The sequence below is a fragment of the Anomaloglossus baeobatrachus genome, chromosome 5, assembly GCF_048569485.1.
Source record: "Anomaloglossus baeobatrachus isolate aAnoBae1 chromosome 5, aAnoBae1.hap1, whole genome shotgun sequence".
Lineage (NCBI taxonomy): Eukaryota > Metazoa > Chordata > Amphibia > Anura > Aromobatidae > Anomaloglossus > Anomaloglossus baeobatrachus.
In genome coordinates, this window is record NC_134357.1 from 251057190 (window position 1) to 251082743 (window position 25554).

The window sequence follows — 25554 nt, forward strand, 5'->3', positions numbered from 1 at the left end:
ATTTGAACATGTGAATAATGAATTGCATACCTGCCATGGATATTAGGAAAAAGGAGATATTTAGCAATCGCATTGATCAATGTAACTGAGCCCCAAGACCTCGTCAAGGTATATCTCTATATTGGGGTCCCTAGGTCTGTGACCCTAACTGTGTGTCATCTCATTGCAATTAAAAACTACTGTGGGTGGAGAGGGGTAACTAAGGACTTTCTTATATAGGAGATGGAAAAAACATGGCCGAAAGGGGCGGAGCTATGTTCACATTCAGAAAAAAACTACATATAACTGAATAGGATAACTGAAGTGAGCACTAATATATATATATATATATATATATATATATATATATATATATATATATATGAGTGCAAGCCAAAAAATACATACTATATAAAGAATAAGGCTGCACATCAAACTTCGACAATGGTATAATGCCTCAAGCATATGGAAAAATACTGGAATATACAATGAAAAATGCTACTTGCTAATTTGAACATGTGAATAATGAATTGCATACCTGCCATGAATATTAGGAAAAAGGAGATATTTAGCAATCGCATTGATCAATGTAACTGAGCCCCAAGACCTCGTCAAGGTATATCTCTATATTGGGGTCCCTAGCTCTGTGACCCTAACTGTGTGTCATCTCATTGCAATTAAAAACTGCTATGGGTGGAGAGGGGTAACTAAGGACTTTCTTATATAGGAGATGGAAAAAACATGGCCGAAAGGGGCGGAGCTGTGTTCACATTCAGAAAAAAACTACATATAACTGAATAGGATAACTTAAGTGAGCACTAATATATATATATATATATATATATGAGTGCAAGCCAAAAAATACATACTGTATAAAGAATAAGGCTGCACATCAAACTTAGACAATGGTAAAATGCCTCAAGCATATGGAAAAATACTGGAATATACAATGAAAAATGCTACTTGCTAATTTGAACATGTGAATAATGAATTGCATACCTGCCATGAATATTAGGAAAAAGGAGATATTTAGCAATCGCATTGATCAATGTAACTGAGCCCCAAGACCTCGTCAAGGTATATCTCTATATTGGGGTCCCTAGCTCTGTGACCCTAACTGTGTGTCATCTCATTGCAATTAAAAACTGCTATGGGTGGAGAGGGGTAACTAAGGACTTTCTTATATAGGAGATGGAAAAAACATGGCCGAAAGGGGCGGAGCTGTGTTCACATTCAGAAAAAAACTACATATAACTGAATAGGATAACTGAAGTGAGCACTAATATATATATATATATATATATATATATATATATATATATATGAGTGCAAGCCAAAAAATACATACTATATAAAGAATAAGGCTGCACATCAAACTTAGACAATGGTATAATGCCTCAAGCATATGGAAAAATACTGGAATATACAATGAAAAATGCTACTTGCTAATTTGAACATGTGAATAATGAATTGCATACCTGCCATGAATATTAGGAAAAAGGAGATATTTACCAATCGCACTGATCAATGTAACTGAGCCCCAAGACCTCTTCAAGGTATATCTCTATATTGGGGTCCCTAGCTCTGTGACCCTAACTGTGTGTCATCTCATTGCAATTAAAAACTGCTATGTGTGGAGAGGGGTAACTAAGGACTTTCTTATATAGGAGATGGAAAAAACATGGCCGAAAGGGGCGGAGCTGTGTTCACATTCAGAAAAAAACTACATATAACTGAATAGGATAACTTAAGTGAGCACTAATATATATATATATATATATATATATGAGTGCAAGCCAAAAAATACATACTATATAAAGAATAAGGCTGCACATCAAACTAAGACAATGGTATAATGCCTCAAGCATATGGAAAAATACAGGAATATACAATGAAAAATGCTACTTTCTAATTTGAACATGTGAATAATGAATTGCATACCTGCCATGAATATTAGGAAAAAGGAGATATTTAGCAATCGCATTGATCAATGTAACTGAGCCCCAAGACCTCATCAAGGTATATCTCTATATTGGGGTCCCTAGCTCTGTGACCCTAACTGTGTGTCATCTCATTGCAATTAAAAACTGCTATGGGTGGAGAGGGGTAACTAAGGACTTTCTTATATAGGAGATGGAAAAAACATGGCCGAAAGGGGTGGAGCTGTGTTCACATTCAGAAAAAAACTACATATAACTGAATAGGATAACTGAAGTGAGCACTAATATATATATATATATATGAGTGCAAGCCAAAAAATACATACTATATAAAGAATAAGGCTGCACATCAAACTTAGACAATGGTATAATGCCTCAAGCATATGGAAAAATACTGGAATATACAATGAAAAATGCTACTTGCTAATTTGAACATGTGAATAATGAATTGCATACCTGCCATGGATATTAGGAAAAAGGAGATATTTAGCAATCGCATTGATCAATGTAACTGAGCCCCAAGACCTCGTCAAGGTATATCTCTATATTGGGGTCCCTAGGTCTGTGACCCTAACTGTGTGTCATCTCATTGCAATTAAAAACTACTGTGGGTGGAGAGGGGTAACTAAGGACTTTCTTATATAGGAGATGGAAAAAACATGGCCGAAAGGGGCGGAGCTATGTTCACATTCAGAAAAAAACTACATATAACTGAATAGGATAACTGAAGTGAGCACTAATATATATATATATATATATATATATATATATATATATATATATGAGTGCAAGCCAAAAAATACATACTATATAAAGAATAAGGCTGCACATCAAACTTCGACAATGGTATAATGCCTCAAGCATATGGAAAAATACTGGAATATACAATGAAAAATGCTACTTGCTAATTTGAACATGTGAATAATGAATTGCATACCTGCCATGAATATTAGGAAAAAGGAGATATTTAGCAATCGCATTGATCAATGTAACTGAGCCCCAAGACCTCGTCAAGGTATATCTCTATATTGGGGTCCCTAGCTCTGTGACCCTAACTGTGTGTCATCTCATTGCAATTAAAAACTGCTATGGGTGGAGAGGGGTAACTAAGGACTTTCTTATATAGGAGATGGAAAAAACATGGCCGAAAGGGGCGGAGCTGTGTTCACATTCAGAAAAAAACTACATATAACTGAATAGGATAACTTAAGTGAGCACTAATATATATATATATATATATATATATGAGTGCAAGCCAAAAAATACATACTGTATAAAGAATAAGGCTGCACATCAAACTTAGACAATGGTAAAATGCCTCAAGCATATGGAAAAATACTGGAATATACAATGAAAAATGCTACTTGCTAATTTGAACATGTGAATAATGAATTGCATACCTGCCATGAATATTAGGAAAAAGGAGATATTTAGCAATCGCATTGATCAATGTAACTGAGCCCCAAGACCTCGTCAAGGTATATCTCTATATTGGGGTCCCTAGCTCTGTGACCCTAACTGTGTGTCATCTCATTGCAATTAAAAACTGCTATGGGTGGAGAGGGGTAACTAAGGACTTTCTTATATAGGAGATGGAAAAAACATGGCCGAAAGGGGCGGAGCTGTGTTCACATTCAGAAAAAAACTACATATAACTGAATAGGATAACTGAAGTGAGCACTAATATATATATATATATATATATATATATATATATATATATATATGAGTGCAAGCCAAAAAATACATACTATATAAAGAATAAGGCTGCACATCAAACTTAGACAATGGTATAATGCCTCAAGCATATGGAAAAATACTGTAATATACAATGAAAAATGCTACTTGCTAATTTGAACATGTGAATAATGAATTGCATACCTGCCATGAATATTAGGAAAAAGGAGATATTTACCAATCGCACTGATCAATGTAACTGAGCCCCAAGACCTCTTCAAGGTATATCTCTATATTGGGGTCCCTAGCTCTGTGACCCTAACTGTGTGTCATCTCATTGCAGTTAAAAACTGCTATGTGTGGAGAGGGGTAACTAAGGACTTTCTTATATAGGAGATGGAAAAAACATGGCCGAAAGGGGCGGAGCTGTGTTCACATTCAGAAAAAAACTACATATAACTGAATAGGATAACTTAAGTGAGCACTAATATATATATATATATATATATATATGAGTGCAAGCCAAAAAATACATACTATATAAAGAATAAGGCTGCACATCAAACTTAGACAATGGTATAATGCCTCAACCATATGGAAAAATACTGGAGTATACAATGAAAAATGCTACTTGCTAATTTGAACATGTGAATAATGAATTGCATACCTGCCATGAATATTAGGAAAAAGGAGATATTTACCAATCGCACTGATCAATGTAACTGAGCCCCAAGACCTCTTCAAGGTATATCTCTATATTGGGGTCCCTAGCTCTGTGACCCTAACTGTGTGTCATCTCATTGCAATTAAAAACTGCTATGTGTGGAGAGGGGTAACTAAGGACTTTCTTATATAGCAGATGGAAAAAACATGGCCGAAAGGGGCGGAGCTGTGTTCACATTCAGAAAAAAACTACATATAACTGAATAGGATAACTTAAGTGAGCACTAATATATATATATATATATATATATATATATATATATATATGAGTGCAAGCAAAAAAATACATACTATATAAAGAATAAGGCTGCACATCAAACTTAGACAATGGTATAATGCCTCAACCATATGGAAAAATACTGCAGTATACAATGAAAAATGCTACTTGCTAATTTGAACATGTGAATAATGAATTGCATACCTGCCATGAATATTAGGAAAAAGGAGATATTTACCAATCGCACTGATCAATGTAACTGAGCCCCAAGACCTCTTCAAGGTATATCTCTATATTGGGGTCCCTAGCTCTGTGACCCTAACTGTGTGTCATCTCATTGCAATTAAAAACTGCTATGTGTGGAGAGGGGTAACTAAGGACTTTCTTATATAGGAGATGGAAAAAACATGGCCGAAAGGGGCGGAGCTGTGTTCACATTCAGAAAAAAACTACATATAACTGAATAGGATAACTGAAGTGAGCACTAATATATATATATATATATATATATATATATATATATATATATATATGAGTGCAAGCCAAAAAATACATACTATATAAAGAATAAGGCTGCACATCAAACTTAGACAATGGTATAATGCCTCAAGCATATGGAAAAATACTGGAATATACAATGAAAAATGCTACTTGCTAATTTGAACATGTGAATAATGAATTGCATACCTGCCATGAATATTAGGAAAAAGGAGATATTTAGCAATCGCATTGATCAATGTAACTGAGCCCCAAGACCTCATCAAGGTATATCTCTATATTGGGGTCCCTAGCTCTGTGACCCTAACTGTGTGTCATCTCATTGCAATTAAAAACTGCTATGGGTGGAGAGGGGTAACTAAGGACTTTCTTAGATAGGAGATGGAAAAAACATGGCCGAAAGGGGCGGAGCTGTGTTTACATTCAGAAAAAAACTATATATAACTGAATAGGATAACTGAAGTGAGCACTAATATATATATATATATATATATATATATATATGAGTGCAAGCCAAAAAATACATACTATATAAAGAATAAGGCTGCACATCAAACTTAGACAATGGTATAATGCCTCAAGCATATGGAAAAATACTGGAATATACAATGAAAAATGCTACTTGCTAATCTGAACATGTGAATAATGAATTGCATACCTGCCATGGATATTAGGAAAAAGGAGATATTTAGCAATCGCATTGATCAATGTAACTGAGCCCCAAGACCTCGTCAAGGTATATCTCTATATTGGGGTCCCTAGCTCTGTGACCCTAACTGTGTGTCATCTCATTGCAATTAAAAACTGCTATGGGTGGAGAGGGGTAACTAAGGACTTTCTTATATAGGAAATGGAAAAAACATGGCCGAAAGAGGCGGAGCTGTGTTCACATTCAGAAAAAAACTACATATAACTGAATAGGATAACTGAAGTGAGCACTAATATATATATATATATATATATATATATATATATATATATATATATGAGTGCAAGCCAAAAAATACATACTATATAAAGAATAAGGCTGCACATCAAACTTAGACAATGGTATAATGCCTCAAGCATATGGAAAAATACAGGAATATACAATGAAAAATGCTACTTGCTAATTTGAACATGTGAATAATGAATTGCATACCTGCCATGAATATTAGGAAAAAGGAGATATTTTGCAATCGCATTGATCAATGTAACTGAGCCCCAAGACCTCATCAAGGTATATCTCTATATTGGTGTCCCTAGCTCTGTGACCCTAACTGTGTGTCATCTCATTGCAATTAAAAACTGCTATGGGTGGAGAGGGGTAACTAAGGACTTTCTTATATAGGAGATGGAAAAAACATGGCCGAAAGGGGCAGAGCTGTGTTCACATTCAGAAAAAAACTACATATAACTGAATAGGATAACTGAAGTGAGCACTAATATATATATATATGAGTGCAAGCCAAAAAATACATACTATATAAAGAATAAGGCTGCACATCAAACTTAGACAATGGTATAATGCCATAAGCATATGGAAAAATACTGGAATATACAATGAAAAATGCTACTTGCTAAGCTGAACATGTGAATAATGAATTGCATACCTGCCATGGATATTAGGAAAAAGGAGATATTTAGCAAGCGCATTGATCAATGTAACTGAGCCCCAAGACCTCGTCAAGGTATATCTCTATATTGGGGTCCCTAGCTCTGTGACCCTAACTGTGTGTCATCTCATTGCAATTAAAAACTGCTATGTGTGGAGAGGGGTAACTAAGGACTTTCTTATACAGGAGATGGAAAAAACATGGCCGAAAGGGGCGGAGCTGTGTTCACATTCAGAAAAAAACTACATATAACTGAATAGGATAACTTAAGTGAGCACTAATATATATATATATATATATATATATATATATATATATATATATATATATATAAAAGTGCAAGCCAAAAAATACATACTATATAAAGAATAAGGCTGCACATCAAACTTAGACAATGGTATAATGCCTCAAGCATATGGAAAAATACTGGAGTATACAATGAAAAATGCTACTTGCTAATTTGAACATGTGAATAATGAATTGCATACCTGCCATGAATATTAGGAAAAAAGAGATATTTAGCAATCGCATTGATCAATGTAACTGAGCCCCAAGACCTCGTCAAGGTATATCTCTATATTGGGGTCCCTAGGTCTGTGACCCTAACTGTGTGTCATCTCATTGCAATTAAAAACTACTGTGGGTGGAGAGGGGTAACTAAGGACTTTCTTATATAGGAGATGGAAAAAACATGGCCGAAAGGGGCGGAGCTATGTTCACATTCAGAAAAAAACTACATATAACTGAATAGGATAACTGAAGTGAGCACTAATATATATATATATATATATATATATATATATATATATATATGAGTGCAAGCCAAAAAATACATACTATATAAAGAATAAGGCTGCACATCAAACTTCGACAATGGTATAATGCCTCAAGCATATGGAAAAATACTGGAATATACAATGAAAAATGCTACTTGCTAATTTGAACATGTGAATAATGAATTGCATACCTGCCATGAATATTAGGAAAAAGGAGATATTTAGCAATCGCATTGATCAATGTAACTGAGCCCCAAGACCTCGTCAAGGTATATCTCTATATTGGGGTCCCTAGCTCTGTGACCCTAACTGTGTGTCATCTCATTGCAATTAAAAACTGCTATGGGTGGAGAGGGGTAACTAAGGACTTTCTTATATAGGAGATGGAAAAAACATGGCCGAAAGGGGCGGAGCTGTGTTCACATTCAGAAAAAAACTACATATAACTGAATAGGATAACTTAAGTGAGCACTAATATATATATATATATATATATATGAGTGCAAGCCAAAAAATACATACTGTATAAAGAATAAGGCTGCACATCAAACTTAGACAATGGTAAAATGCCTCAAGCATATGGAAAAATACTGGAATATACAATGAAAAATGCTACTTGCTAATTTGAACATGTGAATAATGAATTGCATACCTGCCATGAATATTAGGAAAAAGGAGATATTTAGCAATCGCATTGATCAATGTAACTGAGCCCCAAGACCTCGTCAAGGTATATCTCTATATTGGGGTCCCTAGCCCTGTGACCCTAACTGTGTGTCATCTCATTGCAATTAAAAACTGCTATGGGTGGAGAGGGGTAACTAAGGACTTTCTTATATAGGAGATGGAAAAAACATGGCCGAAAGGGGCGGAGCTGTGTTCACATTCAGAAAAAAACTACATATAACTGAATAGGATAACTGAAGTGAGCACTAATATATATATATATATATATATATATATATATATATATATATATGAGTGCAAGCCAAAAAATACATACTATATAAAGAATAAGGCTGCACATCAAACTTAGACAATGGTATAATGCCTCAAGCATATGGAAAAATACTGTAATATACAATGAAAAATGCTACTTGCTAATTTGAACATGTGAATAATGAATTGCATACCTGCCATGAATATTAGGAAAAAGGAGATATTTACCAATCGCACTGATCAATGTAACTGAGCCCCAAGACCTCTTCAAGGTATATCTCTATATTGGGGTCCCTAGCTCTGTGACCCTAACTGTGTGTCATCTCATTGCAGTTAAAAACTGCTATGTGTGGAGAGGGGTAACTAAGGACTTTCTTATATAGGAGATGGAAAAAACATGGCCGAAAGGGGCGGAGCTGTGTTCACATTCAGAAAAAAACTACATATAACTGAATAGGATAACTTAAGTGAGCACTAATATATATATATATATATATATATATGAGTGCAAGCCAAAAAATACATACTATATAAAGAATAAGGCTGCACATCAAACTTAGACAATGGTATAATGCCTCAACCATATGGAAAAATACTGGAGTATACAATGAAAAATGCTACTTGCTAATTTGAACATGTGAATAATGAATTGCATACCTGCCATGAATATTAGGAAAAAGGAGATATTTACCAATCGCACTGATCAATGTAACTGAGCCCCAAGACCTCTTCAAGGTATATCTCTATATTGGGGTCCCTAGCTCTGTGACCCTAACTGTGTGTCATCTCATTGCAATTAAAAACTGCTATGTGTGGAGAGGGGTAACTAAGGACTTTCTTATATAGCAGATGGAAAAAACATGGCCGAAAGGGGCGGAGCTGTGTTCACATTCAGAAAAAAACTACATATAACTGAATAGGATAACTTAAGTGAGCACTAATATATATATATATATATATATATATATATATATATATGAGTGCAAGCCAAAAAATACATACTATATAAAGAATAAGGCTGCACATCAAACTTAGACAATGGTATAATGCCTCAAGCATATGGAAAAATACTGGAATATACAATGAAAAATGCTACTTGCTAATTTGAACATGTGAATAATGAATTGCATACCTGCCATGAATATTAGGAAAAAGGAGATATTTAGCAATCGCATTGATCAATGTAACTGAGCCCCAAGACCTCATCAAGGTATATCTCTATATTGGGGTCCCTAGCTCTGTGACCCTAACTGTGTGTCATCTCATTGCAATTAAAAACTGCTATGGGTGGAGAGGGGTAACTAAGGACTTTCTTAGATAGGAGATGGAAAAAACATGGCCGAAAGGGGCGGAGCTGTGTTTACATTCAGAAAAAAACTATATATAACTGAATAGGATAACTGAAGTGAGCACTAATATATATATATATATATATATATATATATGAGTGCAAGCCAAAAAATACATACTATATAAAGAATAAGGCTGCACATCAAACTTAGACAATGGTATAATGCCTCAAGCATATGGAAAAATACTGGAATATACAATGAAAAATGCTACTTGCTAATCTGAACATGTGAATAATGAATTGCATACCTGCCATGGATATTAGGAAAAAGGAGATATTTAGCAATCGCATTGATCAATGTAACTGAGCCCCAAGACCTCGTCAAGGTATATCTCTATATTGGGGTCCCTAGCTCTGTGACCCTAACTGTGTGTCATCTCATTGCAATTAAAAACTGCTATGGGTGGAGAGGGGTAACTAAGGACTTTCTTATATAGGAAATGGAAAAAACATGGCCGAAAGAGGCGGAGCTGTGTTCACATTCAGAAAAAAACTACATATAACTGAATAGGATAACTGAAGTGAGCACTAATATATATATATATATATATATATATATATATATATATATATATATGAGTGCAAGCCAAAAAATACATACTATATAAAGAATAAGGCTGCACATCAAACTTAGACAATGGTATAATGCCTCAAGCATATGGAAAAATACAGGAATATACAATGAAAAATGCTACTTGCTAATTTGAACATGTGAATAATGAATTGCATACCTGCCATGAATATTAGGAAAAAGGAGATATTTTGCAATCGCATTGATCAATGTAACTGAGCCCCAAGACCTCATCAAGGTATATCTCTATATTGGTGTCCCTAGCTCTGTGACCCTAACTGTGTGTCATCTCATTGCAATTAAAAACTGCTATGGGTGGAGAGGGGTAACTAAGGACTTTCTTATATAGGAGATGGAAAAAACATGGCCGAAAGGGGCAGAGCTGTGTTCACATTCAGAAAAAAACTACATATAACTGAATAGGATAACTGAAGTGAGCACTAATATATATATATATGAGTGCAAGCCAAAAAATACATACTATATAAAGAATAAGGCTGCACATCAAACTTAGACAATGGTATAATGCCATAAGCATATGGAAAAATACTGGAATATACAATGAAAAATGCTACTTGCTAAGCTGAACATGTGAATAATGAATTGCATACCTGCCATGGATATTAGGAAAAAGGAGATATTTAGCAAGCGCATTGATCAATGTAACTGAGCCCCAAGACCTCGTCAAGGTATATCTCTATATTGGGGTCCCTAGCTCTGTGACCCTAACTGTGTGTCATCTCATTGCAATTAAAAACTGCTATGTGTGGAGAGGGGTAACTAAGGACTTTCTTATACAGGAGATGGAAAAAACATGGCCGAAAGGGGCGGAGCTGTGTTCACATTCAGAAAAAAACTACATATAACTGAATAGGATAACTTAAGTGAGCACTAATATATATATATATATATATATATATATATATATATATATATATATATATATAAAAGTGCAAGCCAAAAAATACATACTATATAAAGAATAAGGCTGCACATCAAACTTAGACAATGGTATAATGCCTCAAGCATATGGAAAAATACTGGAGTATACAATGAAAAATGCTACTTGCTAATTTGAACATGTGAATAATGAATTGCATACCTGCCATGAATATTAGGAAAAAAGAGATATTTAGCAATCGCATTGATCAATGTAACTGAGCCCCAAGACCTCGTCAAGGTATATCTCTATATTGGGGTCCCTAGGTCTGTGACCCTAACTGTGTGTCATCTCATTGCAATTAAAAACTACTGTGGGTGGAGAGGGGTAACTAAGGACTTTCTTATATAGGAGATGGAAAAAACATGGCCGAAAGGGGCGGAGCTATGTTCACATTCAGAAAAAAACTACATATAACTGAATAGGATAACTGAAGTGAGCACTAATATATATATATATATATATATATATATATATATATATGAGTGCAAGCCAAAAAATACATACTATATAAAGAATAAGGCTGCACATCAAACTTCGACAATGGTATAATGCCTCAAGCATATGGAAAAATACTGGAATATACAATGAAAAATGCTACTTGCTAATTTGAACATGTGAATAATGAATTGCATACCTGCCATGAATATTAGGAAAAAGGAGATATTTAGCAATCGCATTGATCAATGTAACTGAGCCCCAAGACCTCGTCAAGGTATATCTCTATATTGGGGTCCCTAGCTCTGTGACCCTAACTGTGTGTCATCTCATTGCAATTAAAAACTGCTATGGGTGGAGAGGGGTAACTAAGGACTTTCTTATATAGGAGATGGAAAAAACATGGCCGAAAGGGGCGGAGCTGTGTTCACATTCAGAAAAAAACTACATATAACTGAATAGGATAACTTAAGTGAGCACTAATATATATATATATATATATATATGAGTGCAAGCCAAAAAATACATACTGTATAAAGAATAAGGCTGCACATCAAACTTAGACAATGGTAAAATGCCTCAAGCATATGGAAAAATACTGGAATATACAATGAAAAATGCTACTTGCTAATTTGAACATGTGAATAATGAATTGCATACCTGCCATGAATATTAGGAAAAAGGAGATATTTAGCAATCGCATTGATCAATGTAACTGAGCCCCAAGACCTCGTCAAGGTATATCTCTATATTGGGGTCCCTAGCTCTGTGACCCTAACTGTGTGTCATCTCATTGCAATTAAAAACTGCTATGGGTGGAGAGGGGTAACTAAGGACTTTCTTATATAGGAGATGGAAAAAACATGGCCGAAAGGGGCGGAGCTGTGTTCACATTCAGAAAAAAACTACATATAACTGAATAGGATAACTGAAGTGAGCACTAATATATATATATATATATATATATATATATATATATATGAGTGCAAGCCAAAAAATACATACTATATAAAGAATAAGGCTGCACATCAAACTTAGACAATGGTATAATGCCTCAAGCATATGGAAAAATACTGTAATATACAATGAAAAATGCTACTTGCTAATTTGAACATGTGAATAATGAATTGCATACCTGCCATGAATATTAGGAAAAAGGAGATATTTACCAATCGCACTGATCAATGTAACTGAGCCCCAAGACCTCTTCAAGGTATATCTCTATATTGGGGTCCCTAGCTCTGTGACCCTAACTGTGTGTCATCTCATTGCAGTTAAAAACTGCTATGTGTGGAGAGGGGTAACTAAGGACTTTCTTATATAGGAGATGGAAAAAACATGGCCGAAAGGGGCGGAGCTGTGTTCACATTCAGAAAAAAACTACATATAACTGAATAGGATAACTTAAGTGAGCACTAATATATATATATATATATATATATGAGTGCAAGCCAAAAAAATACATACTATATAAAGAATAAGGCTGCACATCAAACTTAGACAATGGTATAATGCCTCAACCATATGGAAAAATACTGCAGTATACAATGAAAAATGCTACTTGCTAATTTGAACATGTGAATAATGAATTGCATACCTGCCATGAATATTAGGAAAAAGGAGATATTTACCAATCGCACTGATCAATGTAACTGAGCCCCAAGACCTCTTCAAGGTATATCTCTATATTGGGGTCCCTAGCTCTGTGACCCTAACTGTGTGTCATCTCATTGCAATTAAAAACTGCTATGTGTGGAGAGGGGTAACTAAGGACTTTCTTATATAGGAGATGGAAAAAACATGGCCGAAAGGGGCGGAGCTGTGTTCACATTCAGAAAAAAACTACATATAACTGAATAGGATAACTGAAGTGAGCACTAATATATATATATATATATATATATATATATATATATATATATGAGTGCAAGCCAAAAAATACATACTATATAAAGAATAAGGCTGCACATCAAACTTAGACAATGGTATAATGCCTCAAGCATATGGAAAAATACTGGAATATACAATGAAAAATGCTACTTGCTAATTTGAACATGTGAATAATGAATTGCATACCTGCCATGAATATTAGGAAAAAGGAGATATTTAGCAATCGCATTGATCAATGTAACTGAGCCCCAAGACCTCATCAAGGTATATCTCTATATTGGGGTCCCTAGCTCTGTGACCCTAACTGTGTGTCATCTCATTGCAATTAAAAACTGCTATGGGTGGAGAGGGGTAACTAAGGACTTTCTTAGATAGGAGATGGAAAAAACATGGCCGAAAGGGGCGGAGCTGTGTTTACATTCAGAAAAAAACTATATATAACTGAATAGGATAACTGAAGTGAGCACTAATATATATATATATATATATATATATATATATATATGAGTGCAAGCCAAAAAATACATACTATATAAAGAATAAGGCTGCACATCAAACTTAGACAATGGTATAATGCCTCAAGCATATGGAAAAATACTGGAATATACAATGAAAAATGCTACTTGCTAATCTGAACATGTGAATAATGAATTGCATACCTGCCATGGATATTAGGAAAAAGGAGATATTTAGCAATCGCATTGATCAATGTAACTGAGCCCCAAGACCTCGTCAAGGTATATCTCTATATTGGGGTCCCTAGCTCTGTGACCCTAACTGTGTGTCATCTCATTGCAATTAAAAACTGCTATGGGTGGAGAGGGGTAACTAAGGACTTTCTTATATAGGAAATGGAAAAAACATGGCCGAAAGAGGCGGAGCTGTGTTCACATTCAGAAAAAAACTACATATAACTGAATAGGATAACTGAAGTGAGCACTAATATATATATATATATATATATATATATATATATATATATATATGAGTGCAAGCCAAAAAATACATACTATATAAAGAATAAGGCTGCACATCAAACTTAGACAATGGTATAATGCCTCAAGCATATGGAAAAATACAGGAATATACAATGAAAAATGCTACTTGCTAATTTGAACATGTGAATAATGAATTGCATACCTGCCATGAATATTAGGAAAAAGGAGATATTTTGCAATCGCATTGATCAATGTAACTGAGCCCCAAGACCTCATCAAGGTATATCTCTATATTGGTGTCCCTAGCTCTGTGACCCTAACTGTGTGTCATCTCATTGCAATTAAAAACTGCTATGGGTGGAGAGGGGTAACTAAGGACTTTCTTATATAGGAGATGGAAAAAACATGGCCGAAAGGGGCAGAGCTGTGTTCACATTCAGAAAAAAACTACATATAACTGAATAGGATAACTGAAGTGAGCACTAATATATATATATATGAGTGCAAGCCAAAAAATACATACTATATAAAGAATAAGGCTGCACATCAAACTTAGACAATGGTATAATGCCATAAGCATATGGAAAAATACTGGAATATACAATGAAAAATGCTACTTGCTAAGCTGAACATGTGAATAATGAATTGCATACCTGCCATGGATATTAGGAAAAAGGAGATATTTAGCAAGCGCATTGATCAATGTAACTGAGCCCCAAGACCTCGTCAAGGTATATCTCTATATTGGGGTCCCTAGCTCTGTGACCCTAACTGTGTGTCATCTCATTGCAATTAAAAACTGCTATGTGTGGAGAGGGGTAACTAAGGACTTTCTTATACAGGAGATGGAAAAAACATGGCCGAAAGGGGCGGAGCTGTGTTCACATTCAGAAAAAAACTACATATAACTGAATAGGATAACTTAAGTGAGCACTAATATATATATATATATATATATATATATATATATATATATATATATAAAAGTGCAAGCCAAAAAATACATACTATATAAAGAATAAGGCTGCACATCAAACTTAGACAATGGTATAATGCCTCAAGCATATGGAAAAATACTGGAGTATACAATGAAAAATGCTACTTGCTAATTTGAACATGTGAATAATGAATTGCATACCTGCCATGAATATTAGGAAAAAAGAGATATTTAGCAATCGCATTGATCAATGTAACTGAGCCCCAAGACCTCGTCAAGGTATATCTCTATATTGTGGTCCCTAGCTCTGTGACCCTAACTGTGTGTCATCTCATTGCAATTAAAAACTGCTATGGGTGGAGAGGGGTAACTAAGGACTTTCTTGTATAGGAGATGGAAAAAACATGGCCGAAAGGGGCGGAGCTGTGTTCACATTCAGAAAAAAACTACATATAACTGAATAGGATAACTGAAGTGAGCACTAATATATATATATATATATATATATATATGAGTGCAAGCCAAAAAATACATACTATATAAAGAATAAGGCTGCACATCAAACTTAGACAATGGTATAATGCCATAAGCATATGGAAAAATACTGGAATATACAATGAAAAATGCTACTTGCTAATCTGAACATGTGAATAATGAATTGCATACCTGCCATGGATATTAGGAAAAAGGAGATATTTAGCAATCGCATTGATCAATGTAACTGAGCCCCAAGACCTCATCAAGGTATATCTCTATATTGGGGTCCCTAGCTCTGTGACCCTAACTGTGTGTCATCTCATTGCAATTAAAAACTGCTATGGGTGGAGAGGGGTAACTAAGGACTTTCTTAGATAGGAGATGGAAAAAACATGGCCGAAAGGGGCGGAGCTGTGTTTACATTCAGAAAAAAACTATATATAACTGAATAGGATAACTGAAGTGAGCACTAATATATATATATATATATATATATATATATATATATATATATATATATATGAGTGCAAGCCAAAAAATACATACTATATAAAGAATAAGGCTGCACATCAAACTTAGACAATGGTATAATGCCATAAGCATATGGAAAAATACTGGAATATACAATGAAAAATGCTACTTGCTAATCTGAACATGTGAATAATGAATTGCATACCTGCCATGAATATTAGGAAAAAGGAGATATTTAGCAATCGCATTGATCAATGTAACTGAGCCCCAAGACCTCATCAAGGTATATCTCTATATTGGGGTCCCTAGCTCTGTGACCCTAACTGTGTGTCATCTCATTGCAATTAAAAACTACTGTGGGTGGAGAGGGGTAACTAAGGACTTTCTTATATAGGAGATGGAAAAAACATGGCCGAAAGGGGCGGAGCTATGTTCACATTCAGAAAAAAACTACATATAACTGAATAGGATAACTGAAGTGAGCACTAATATATATATATATATATATATATATATATATATATATATATATATGAGTGCAAGCCAAAAAATACATACTATATAAAGAATAAGGCTGCACATCAAACTTCGACAATGGTATAATGCCTCAAGCATATGGAAAAATACTGGAATATACAATGAAAAATGCTACTTGCTAATTTGAACATGTGAATAATGAATTGCATACCTGCCATGAATATTAGGAAAAAGGAGATATTTAGCAATCGCATTGATCAATGTAACTGAGCCCCAAGACCTCGTCAAGGTATATCTCTATATTGGGGTCCCTAGCTCTGTGACCCTAACTGTGTGTCATCTCATTGCAATTAAAAACTGCTATGGGTGGAGAGGGGTAACTAAGGACTTTCTTATATAGGAGATGGAAAAAACATGGCCGAAAGGGGCGGAGCTGTGTTCACATTCAGAAAAAAACTACATATAACTGAATAGGATAACTTAAGTGAGCACTAATATATATATATATATATATATGAGTGCAAGCCAAAAAATACATACTGTATAAAGAATAAGGCTGCACATCAAACTTAGACAATGGTAAAATGCCTCAAGCATATGGAAAAATACTGGAATATACAATGAAAAATGCTACTTGCTAATTTGAACATGTGAATAATGAATTGCATACCTGCCATGAACATTAGGAAAAAGGAGATATTTAGCAATCGCATTGATCAATGTAACTGAGCCCCAAGACCTCGTCAAGGTATATCTCTATATTGGGGTCCCTAGCTCTGTGACCCTAACTGTGTGTCATCTCATTGCAATTAAAAACTGCTATGGGTGGAGAGGGGTAACTAAGGACTTTCTTATATAGGAGATGGAAAAAACATGGCCGAAAGGGGCGGAGCTGTGTTCACATTCAGAAAAAAACTACATATAACTGAATAGGATAACTGAAGTGAGCACTAATATATATATATATATATATATATATATATATATATATATGAGTGCAAGCCAAAAAATACATACTATATAAAGAATAAGGCTGCACATCAAACTTAGACAATGGTATAATGCCTCAAGCATATGGAAAAATACTGTAATATACAATGAAAAATGCTACTTGCTAATTTGAACATGTGAATAATGAATTGCATACCTGCCATGAATATTAGGAAAAAGGAGATATTTACCAATCGCACTGATCAATGTAACTGAGCCCCAAGACCTCTTCAAGGTATATCTCTATATTGGGGTCCCTAGCTCTGTGACCCTAACTGTGTGTCATCTCATTGCAGTTAAAAACTGCTATGTGTGGAGAGGGGTAACTAAGGACTTTCTTATATAGGAGATGGAAAAAACATGGCCGAAAGGGGCGGAGCTGTGTTCACATTCAGAAAAAAACTACATATAACTGAATAGGATAACTTAAGTGAGCACTAATATATATATATATATATATATATATGAGTGCAAGCCAAAAAATACATACTATATAAAGAATAAGGCTGCACATCAAACTTAGACAATGGTATAATGCCTCAACCATATGGAAAAATACTGGAGTATACAATGAAAAATGCTACTTGCTAATTTGAACATGTGAATAATGAATTGCATACCTGCCATGAATATTAGGAAAAAGGAGATATTTACCAATCGCACTGATCAATGTAACTGAGCCCCAAGACCTCTTCAAGGTATATCTCTATATTGGGGTCCCTAGCTCTGTGACCCTAACTGTGTGTCATCTCATTGCAATTAAAAACTGCTATGTGTGGAGAGGGGTAACTAAGGACTTTCTTATATAGCAGATGGAAAAAACATGGCCGAAAGGGGCGGAGCTGTGTTCACATTCAGAAAAAAACTACATATAACTGAATAGGATAACTTAAGTGAGCACTAATATATATATATATATATATATATATATATATATATATATATATATATGAGTGCAAGCAAAAAAATACATACTATATAAAGAATAAGGCTGCACATCAAACTTAGACAATGGTATAATGCCTCAACCATATGGAAAAATACTGCAGTATACAATGAAAAATGCTACTTGCTAATTTGAACATGTGAATAATGAATTGCATACCTGCCATGAATATTAGGAAAAAGGAGATATTTACCAATCGCACTGATCAATGTAACTGAGCCCCAAGACCTCTTCAAGGTATATCTCTATATTGGGGTCCCTAGCTCTGTGACCCTAACTGTGTGTCATCTCATTGCAATTAAAAACTGCTATGTGTGGAGAGGGGTAACTAAGGACTTTCTTATATAGGAGATGGAAAAAACATGGCCGAAAGGGGCGGAGCTGTGTTCACATTCAGAAAAAAACTACATATAACTGAATAGGATAACTGAAGTGAGCACTAATATATATATATATATATATATATATATATATATATATATATATATATGAGTGCAAGCCAAAAAATACATACTATATAAAGAATAAGGCTGCACATCAAACTTAGACAATGGTATAATGCCTCAAGCATATGGAAAAATACTGGAATATACAATGAAAAATGCTACTTGCTAATTTGAACATGTGAATAATGAATTGCATACCTGCCATGAATATTAGGAAAAAGGAGATATTTAGCAATCGCATTGATCAATGTAACTGAGCCCCAAGACCTCATCAAGGTATATCTCTATATTGGGGTCCCTAGCTCTGTGACCCTAACTGTGTGTCATCTCATTGCAATTAAAAACTGCTATGGGTGGAGAGGGGTAACTAAGGACTTTCTTAGATAGGAGATGGAAAAAACATGGCCGAAAGGGGCGGAGCTGTGTTTACATTCAGAAAAAAACTATATATAACTGAATAGGATAACTGAAGTGAGCACTAATATATATATATATATATATATATATATATATATATATATATATATGAGTGCAAGCCAAAAAATACATACTATATAAAGAATAAGGCTGCACATCAAACTTAGACAATGGTATAATGCCTCAAGCATATGGAAAAATACTGGAATATACAATGAAAAATGCTACTTGCTAATCTGAACATGTGAATAATGAATTGCATACCTGCCATGGATATTAGGAAAAAGGAGATATTTAGCAATCGCATTGATCAATGTAACTGAGCCCCAAGACCTCGTCAAGGTATATCTCTATATTGGGGTCCCTAGCTCTGTGACCCTAACTGTGTGTCATCTCATTGCAATTAAAAACTGCTATGGGTGGAGAGGGGTAACTAAGGACTTTCTTATATAGGAAATGGAAAAAACATGGCCGAAAGAGGCGGAGCTGTGTTCACATTCAGAAAAAAACTACATATAACTGAATAGGATAACTGAAGTGAGCACTAATATATATATATATATATATATATATATATATATATATGAGTGCAAGCCAAAAAATACATACTATATAAAGAATAAGGCTGCACATCAAACTTAGACAATGGTATAATGCCTCAAGCATATGGAAAAATACAGGAATATACAATGAAAAATGCTACTTGCTAATTTGAACATGTGAATAATGAATTGCATACCTGCCATGAATATTAGGAAAAAGGAGATATTTTGCAATCGCATTGATCAATGTAACTGAGCCCCAAGACCTCATCAAGGTATATCTCTATATTGGTGTCCCTAGCTCTGTGACCCTAACTGTGTGTCATCTCATTGCAATTAAAAACTGCTATGGGTGGAGAGGGGTAACTAAGGACTTTCTTATATAGGAGATGGAAAAAACATGGCCGAAAGGGGCAGAGCTGTGTTCACATTCAGAAAAAAACTACATATAACTGAATAGGATAACTGAAGTGAGCACTAATATATATATATATGAGTGCAAGCCAAAAAATACATACTATATAAAGAATAAGGCTGCACATCAAACTTAGACAATGGTATAATGCCATAAGCATATGGAAAAATACTGGAATATACAATGAAAAATGCTACTTGCTAAGCTGAACATGTGAATAATGAATTGCATACCTGCCATGGATATTAGGAAAAAGGAGATATTTAGCAAGCGCATTGATCAATGTAACTGAGCCCCAAGACCTCGTCAAGGTATATCTCTATATTGGGGTCCCTAGCTCTGTGACCCTAACTGTGTGTCATCTCATTGCAATTAAAAACTGCTATGTGTGGAGAGGGGTAACTAAGGACTTTCTTATACAGGAGATGGAAAAAACATGGCCGAAAGGGGCGGAGCTGTGTTCACATTCAGAAAAAAACTACATATAACTGAATAGGATAACTTAAGTGAGCACTAATATATATATATATATATATATATATATATATATATATATATATATATATATATATATATATAAAAGTGCAAGCCAAAAAATACATACTATATAAAGAATAAGGCTGCACATCAAACTTAGACAATGGTATAATGCCTCAAGCATATGGAAAAATACTGGAGTATACAATGAAAAATGCTACTTGCTAATTTGAACATGTGAATAATGAATTGCATACCTGCCATGAATATTAGGAAAAAAGAGATATTTAGCAATCGCATTGATCAATGTAACTGAGCCCCAAGACCTCGTCAAGGTATATCTCTATATTGTGGTCCCTAGCTCTGTGACCCTAACTGTGTGTCATCTCATTGCAATTAAAAACTGCTATGGGTGGAGAGGGGTAACTAAGGACTTTCTTGTATAGGAGATGGAAAAAACATGGCCGAAAGGGGCGGAGCTGTGTTCACATTCAGAAAAAAACTACATATAACTGAATAGGATAACTGAAGTGAGCACTAATATATATATATATATATATATATATATATGAGTGCAAGCCAAAAAATACATACTATATAAAGAATAAGGCTGCACATCAAACTTAGACAATGGTATAATGCCATAAGCATATGGAAAAATACTGGAATATACAATGAAAAATGCTACTTGCTAATCTGAACATGTGAATAATGAATTGCATACCTGCCATGGATATTAGGAAAAAGGAGATATTTAGCAATCGCATTGATCAATGTAACTGAGCCCCAAGACCTCATCAAGGTATATCTCTATATTGGGGTCCCTAGCTCTGTGACCCTAACTGTGTGTCATCTCATTGCAATTAAAAACTGCTATGGGTGGAGAGGGGTAACTAAGGACTTTCTTAGATAGGAGATGGAAAAAACATGGCCGAAAGGGGCGGAGCTGTGTTTACATTCAGAAAAAAACTATATATAACTGAATAGGATAACTGAAGTGAGCACTAATATATATATATATATATATATATATATATATATATATATATATATGAGTGCAAGCCAAAAAATACATACTATATAAAGAATAAGGCTGCACATCAAACTTAGACAATGGTATAATGCCATAAGCATATGGAAAAATACTGGAATATACAATGAAAAATGCTACTTGCTAATCTGAACATGTGAATAATGAATTGCATACCTGCCATGAATATTAGGAAAAAGGAGATATTTAGCAATCGCATTGATCAATGTAACTGAGCCCCAAGACCTCATCAAGGTATATCTCTATATTGGGGTCCCTAGCTCTGTGACCCTAACTGTGTGTCATCTCATTGCAATTAAAAACTGCTATGGGTGGAGAGGGGTAACTAAGGACTTTCTTATATAGGAGATGGAAAAAACATGGCCGAAAGGGGCAGAGCTGTGTTCACATTCAGAAAAAAACTACATATAACTGAATAGGATAACTGAAGTGAGCACTAATATATATATTATGAGTGCAAGCCAAAAATTACATACTATATAAAGAATAAGGCTGCACATCAAACTTAGACAATGGTATAATGCCTCAAGCATATGGAAAAATACAGGAATATACAATGAAAAATGCTACTTGCTAATTTGAACATGTGAATAATGAATTGCATACCTGCCATGAATATTAGGAAAAAGGAGATATTTTGCAATCGCATTGATCAATGTAACTGAGCCCCAAGACCTCATCAAGGTATATCTCTATATTGGTGTCCCTAGCTCTGTGACCCTAACTGTGTGTCATCTCATTGCAATTAAAAACTGCTATGGGTGGAGAGGGGTAACTAAGGACTTTCTTATATAGGAGATGGAAAAAACATGGCCGAAAGGGGCGGAGCTGTGTTCACATTCAGAAAAAAACTACATATAACTGAATAGGATAACTGAAGTGAGCACTAATATATATATATATATATATATATATATATATATATATATATATATATATGAGTGCAAGCCAAAAAATACATACTATATAAAGAATAAGGCTGCACATCAAACTTAGACAATGGTATAATGCCTCAAGCATATGGAAAAATACTGGAATATACAATGAAAAATGCTACTTGCTAATTTGAACATGTGAATAATGAATTGCATACCTGCCATGAATATTAGGAAAAAGGAGATATTTAGCAATCGCATTGATCAATGTAACTGAGCCCCAAGACCTCGTCAAGGTATATCTCTATATTGGGGTCCCTAGCTCTGTGACCCTAACTGTGTGTCATCTCATTGCAATTAAAAACTGCTATGGGTGGTGAGGGGTAACTAAGGACTTTCTTATATAGGAGATGGAAAAAACATGGCCGAAAGGGGCGGAGCTGTGTTCACATTCAGAAAAAAACTACATATAACTGAGTAGGATAACTGAAGTGAGCACTATATATATATATATATATATATATATATATATATATATATATATATATATATATATATATGCGTGCAAGCAAAAAAATACATACTATATAAAGAATAAGGCTGCACATCAAACTTAGACAATGGTATAATGCATCAAGCATATGGAAAAATACTGGAATATACAATGAAAAATGCTACTTGCTAATTTGAACATGTGAATAATGAATTGCATACCTGCCATGAATATTAGGAAAAAGGAGATATTTACCAATCGCATTGATCAATGTAACTGAGCCACAAGACCTCTTCAAGGTATATCTCTATATTGGGGTCCCTAGCTCTGTGACCCTAACTGTGTGTCATCTCATTGCAATTAAAAAATGCTATGTGTGGAGAGGGGTAACTAAGGACTTTCTTATATAGGAAATGGAAAAAACATGGCCGAAAGGGGCGGAGCTGTGTTCACATTCAGAAAAAAACTACATATAACTGAATAGGATAACTTAAGTGAGCACTAATATATATATATATATATATATATATATATATATATATATATGAGTGCAAGCCAAAAAATACATACTATATAAAGAATAAGGCTGCACATCAAACTTAGACAATGGTATAATGCCTCAAGCATATGGAAAAATACTGGAATATACAATGAAAAATGCTACTTGCTAATTTGAACATGTGAATAATGAATTGCATACCTGCCATGAATATTAGGAAAAAGGAGATATTTAGCAATCGCATTGATCAATGTAACTGAGCCCCAAGACCTCGTCAAGGTATATCTCTATATTGGGGTCCCTAGCTCTGTGACCCTAACTGTGTGTCATCTCATTGCAATTAAAAACTGCTATGGGTGGAGAGGGGTAACTAAGGACTTTCTTATATAGGAGATGGAAAAAACATGGCCGAAAGGGGCGGAGCTGTGTTCACATTCAGAAAAAAACTACATATAACTGAATAGAATAACTGAAGTGAGCACTAATATATATATATATATATATATATATATATATATGAATGCAAGCCAAAAAATACATACTATATAAAGAATAAGGCTGCACATCAAACTTCGACAATGGTATAATGCCTCAAGCATATGGAAAAATACTGGAATATACAATGAAAAATGCTACTTGCTAATTTGAACATGTGAATAATGAATTGCATACCTGCCATGAATATTAGGAAAAAGGAGATATTTAGCAATCGCATTGATCAATGTAACTGAGCCCCAAGACCTCGTCAAGGTATATCTCTATATTGGGGTCCCTAGCTCTGTGACCCTAACTGTGTGTCATCTCATTGCAATTAAAAACTGCTATGGGTGGTGAGGGGTAACTAAGGACTTTCTTATATAGGAGATGGAAAAAACATGGCCGAAAGGGGCGGAGCTGTGTTCACATTCAGAAAAAAACTACATATAACTGAGTAGGATAACTGAAGTGAGCACTAATATATATATATATATATATATATATATGTATATATATATGCGTGCAAGCCAAAAAATACATACTATATAAAGAATAAGGCTGCACATCAAACTTAGACAATGGTATAATGCATCAAGCATATGGAAAAATACTGGAATATACAATGAAAAATGCTACTTGCTAATTTGAACATGTGAATAATGAATTGCATACCTGCCATGAATATTAGGAAAAAGGAGATATTTAGCAATCGCATTGATCAATGTAACTGAGCCCCAAGACCTCGTCAAGGTATATCTCTATATTGGGGTCCCTAGCTCTGTGACCCTAACTGTGTGTCATCTCATTGCAATTAAAAACTGCTATGGGTGGTGAGGGGTAACTAAGGACTTTCTTATATAGGAGATGGAAAAAACATGGCCGAAAGGGGCGGAGCTGTGTTCACATTCAGAAAAAAACTACATATAACTGAGTAGGATAACTGAAGTGAGCACTAATATATATATATATATATATATATGCGTGCAAGCCAAAAAATACATACTATATAAAGAATAAGGCTGCACATCAAACTTAGACAATGGTATAATGCATCAAGCATATGGAAAAATACTGGAATATACAATGAAAAAT